This window comes from Schistocerca gregaria, chromosome 2 (assembly GCF_023897955.1).
Source record: "Schistocerca gregaria isolate iqSchGreg1 chromosome 2, iqSchGreg1.2, whole genome shotgun sequence".
In the NCBI taxonomy this organism is placed as follows: Eukaryota; Metazoa; Arthropoda; class Insecta; order Orthoptera; family Acrididae; genus Schistocerca; species Schistocerca gregaria.
Window position 1 is genome coordinate 547,995,056 of NC_064921.1, and position 4,459 is coordinate 547,999,514.

At 47.0% G+C, this 4,459-nt stretch overlaps 2 non-coding genes across 2 annotated transcripts; one reads left to right on the forward strand and one right to left on the reverse strand.

Moving 5' to 3' along the window:
* Positions 1-1,580: 1,580 nt before the first annotated feature.
* Positions 1,581-1,654, reverse strand: Trnat-ugu (transfer RNA threonine (anticodon UGU)). Its single transcript has one exon. It is a non-coding gene; the product is annotated as a tRNA-Thr (tRNA).
* Positions 1,655-3,122: 1,468 nt separating this feature from the next.
* Positions 3,123-3,196, forward strand: Trnat-ugu (transfer RNA threonine (anticodon UGU)). Its single transcript has one exon. It is a non-coding gene; the product is annotated as a tRNA-Thr (tRNA).
* The last annotated feature ends 1,263 nt before the right edge of the window (positions 3,197-4,459 follow it).

A 4,459-nucleotide genomic window follows, 5' to 3' on the forward strand; every position in this document is an offset into this window, starting at 1 on the left:
GCGATACACCTGGAGTGAGTACACTGACATGCTTGGTGCATACTACGTAACGCACCACAACGGACGAGCTGCACAGCGGTTTTATCAACAACAATATCCTAATCGCCGCATCTTGCATCATGCGACCTTTGCTGCTGCGTACCAACGCCTGCGTGAGACCGGGTCATTTAGCAGATTACGTGGACAGGGACGCCGCCGCACGGTAAGAACGCTGCAATTTGAGGAAGCTGTCTTGCAGCATATGGAGCGAGGTCCTTCAATCAGCACTCGTGTAATTGAACGTAACATGGGGACGAATCAGACGAATGTAAGAACAGTCCTTCGAGAGCAATTGTTACGTCCATTTCACTTACAGCGTATCCTCAACTGGAACCAGTTGATTATCCACGCAGAGCACAGTTTTCGCGGTGGTACATGGGACACTGTGAAATGCATCCAACATTTCCATCCTCTGTGTTGTTTACCGATGAAGCAAAGTTCGGGCGTGATGGAGTCTTCAAATGGTTCAAATGTGTCTGAGCACTATGCGACTTAACTTCTGAGGTCATCAGTCGCCTAGAACTTAGAACTAATTAAACCTAACTAACCTAAGGACATCACACACATCCATGCCCAAGGCAGGATTCGAACCTACGACCGTATCGGCCGCTCGGTTCCAGACTGTAGCGCCCAGAACCGCACGGCCACTCCGGCCGGCCAGGATGGAGTCTTCAAAATGCACAATTCGCATGTTTGGAGTGAGGATAACTCACATGCCACAGTCACTAGCGCTCATCAAGTGCGGTTCGTCGTTGTTGAGGACTGTTTATTTGGGCCGTATCTTCTACCTAGGCCGTTAAAGGGCAGGCACTATTACAATTTTCTCTCCAGAGCACAGCCAGAATTGCTGGAAAACGTCCCGCTCCCTACAAGACAACGCATGTGGTTCCAACATGACGGGGCGCCGGCACATTTCAGTCGTCGTGTGCGTCGATTCCTGGACCGACGATTCCCAGATACGTGGATTGGCAGAGGTGGTCCTGTACCATGGCCTGCTCTATCCACAGATATGTCCCCTCTGGACTTTTTTGTTGGTTTAATTAATTTGTCACCAGAGAAATCTTCCTCTACCGGTTTAAATACTCCTCATCGGAAAAAAATGACATTAGGGAAAAATATGTGGTTTGTTGTCCCCTACAACCTCCCAGAGTTTATCGGTTTAAATACTTTTCACCCTGTATAATCATTTTTGAGAAGAGATTTTAGATATTACAATATTGTATTTTGTGCAATATAATAAATGCAACGTTTTCCATATCCAGTAGCCCGAAGATAGCGTTTCGGAACATGCAAGCCGCTTTCTTTTGAATAAACCGTTAAGTACAGAAGGAGGTGTTATCATTTCTACAGAAAGGATGCAGTAACAGCTGTTGTCCCACTATAGACCAGAAGTTATATATGAAGATAGTAACTGTTATTGAAAGAACAGATTACTGTTGTTGACCGTGCAGCTTTTCCCTGGAATAAATGATGACTAACTCAAACCCTCAGCTGCCGACAGGTGTTGCTGATATACCTCGATGTGGACAGCTGAAAATGTGTGCCCCGACTGGGACTCGAACCCAGGATCTCCTGCTTACATGGCAGACGCTCTATCCATCTGAGCCACCGAGGACACAGATGAATAGCGCGACTGGAGGGACTTCAGTTAGTCATAATTTATTCCAGGGAAAAGCTGCACGGTCAACAACAGTAATCTGTTATTTCGAGAACAGTTACTGTCTTCATATACAGGTTGAGTCACCTAACGTTACCGCTGGATATATTTCGTAAACCACATCAAATACTGACGAACCGATTCCACAGACCGAACGTGAGGAGAGGGGCTAGTGTAACTGTTTAATACAAACCATACAAAAATGCACGGAAGTATGTTTTTTAATACAAACCTACGTTTTTTTAAATGGAACCACGTTAGTTTTGTTAGCACATCTGAACATATAAACAAATACGTAATCAGTGCCGTTTGTTGCATTGCAAAATGTTAATTACATCGGGAGATATTGTAACCTAAAGTTGACGCTTGAAACCTCCGACGTTCAGTTGCGTGTTGTAAAAAAAACGGGCCACGGTCGGCGAGCAACATCTGCATGGCCAGCTCGTTCTCCTGACCTTACACCTCTGGACTTCTTTCTGTGGGGTACGTTAAAGGAGAATGTGTACCGTGATGTGCCTACAACCCCAGAGGATATGAAACACCGTATTGTGGCAGCCTGGGGCGACATTATACCAGATGTACTGCGGCGTGTACGACATTCATTACGCCAGAGATTGCAATTGTGTGCAGCAAATGATGGCCACCACATTGGACATCTATTGGCCTGACATATCGGGACACACTCTATTCCACTCCGTAATTGGTAACCACGTGTGTACGTGTACCTCATCCCTCATGGTAATGTACATGTGCGTCAGTGAAAAAGACGAATAAAAAGGTGTTAGCATATGGACGTAATGTGCTGTTCCAGCCTCTTCTGTAGCTAAGGTCCTTCACCGTTCCCTTTGGATCACTACGTAATTTGGTGCTCTTCGATACACATGATCGAACAGCGGAGGAGTGGTACTCAAGCGTCAACTTTAGATTACAATATCTGCGGATGTAATAAACATTTTACAATGCAACAAACGGCACTGATTACGTATTTGTTTATATGTTCAGGTGTGCTAACAAAATTAACGGGGTTCCATTAAAAAAAACGTAGGTTTGCGTTAAAAAACATACTTCCGTGCATTTTTTTATGGTTTGTATTAAACAATTACACTAGCCCCTCTCCTCACGTTCGGTCTGTGGAATCGATTCGTCAGTGTTTGATGTGGTTTACGAAATATATCCAGCGGTAATGTTAGGTGACTCACCCTGTATATATATAGTTAAAGGCTACCCAGCCATTGACCTTCGTCTGTGCGAATGCGCATAGGTTGCCCAAACTCTTACGGGAATCGCCAAACCGTGCGCGAGTAATGAGTGAATGGCAAATGTCTATAAGGTACATTTCATATGTAGAATTGTGGACAGTTCAGAATGTGAGTCTCGCGGGGAGCCTGCAAGGGATAAGTTCCTGCAGTCGCGCTATTCATCTGTGTCCTCGGTGGCTCAGTTGGATAGAGCGTCTGCCATGTAAGCAGGAGATCCCGGGTTCGAGTCACGGTCGGGGCACACATTTTCAGCTATCCACATCGAGGTATATCAACAACACCCGTCGGCAGCTGAGGGTTTCAGTTAGTTATCATTTAGACCAGAATTAGATTAGAAAGACAAACTGTTTAAGAGTGTACAAACGACTGATGACGCACGCAACTGTTAGGCAGAAGCTGGTTGCAGTTTCCCAGGTAAGAGGACGGCAGCGTCATAAGGCGCGCCTTACCTGAGCGATCCAGCTGCAGGACGGCGTGACGTTCTCGCCATGGGAACCGTACGTGGACAACGCGCAAGCGCGCAGGACCGGTGTCAGCTCCGTGTGCGTTCTGGAGCGCTGCCTGCCTGCCCGAGACACGACACGACACAACAGCCCGGCCGCCCTCCGCCGCCGACGTGGTAGCGCGGCCCTCACCGCCAGCTGCTCGCCCACCCCCGCGCGTACACACAGGGCCGGAGCGAAAGCGAAGAAAAGGAACCGACCGGGGCTGCTGCGCCTCCGCCCCCGCAACCGGCGGTCTCGCTGGCAACGCCGGTCCGCTCCTCCCCCCAGGATCCGCCGAAGAGCGGTGAACAGGTGTGCGTCGGTTGCGTCCGCTGAGCGCTCAGCGCCAGACATTGCGGTACTGTCCTTGGCGCAAAAACCGAGCTCTTCCGTTGCGCCAGTCAAAGACTGGAACCACTGACTGTCGCCACACCTTCCATTGGATCTCTAAGGTAAGTCCGAGAGAGTTGGAACACTGGGTGAGATGGACCAGTGGCGTATTTCACAAACGCGCAGCTGGAAAGCAGCTAATTGCTAGGAACCTGAATTGCCCTCTCTGTTTATTGATTGGACATCCACTGAATTGCTATTTATTTATTTAATGGGATAATAATAATTATTAAAAGGTAGTAACTTTATTTAAGCCCTGTTTTTACTCTTTCGATTGTTGCGAGTCGGCGATAGTGCAATGCTGCTCGCTTTGGAGAATACACATTTTATACGAATTATTTGGTCCAGGAAACACTTTTGCGATCACGGTTGCGATTTAGACGGTACTAGCGTAATTGTACTGATTAAAAGTTATCGTTTCCGAAAGACGCAGGTTCGATTAAAGCTGTTTGCACTTTTGCGCGTATAATGAAAATATTCATAACACGTCGCGTAACAAAAAGAAACGTGCGAATCACAACCGTGATCAAACGAAGAAAATATACGATAACATAAATGTTCTTCGCTGTTATTCAGGACAGGGTCAGATTAGACCTTGCAATTTTTAGCTATAGGAAATCACAAGACAT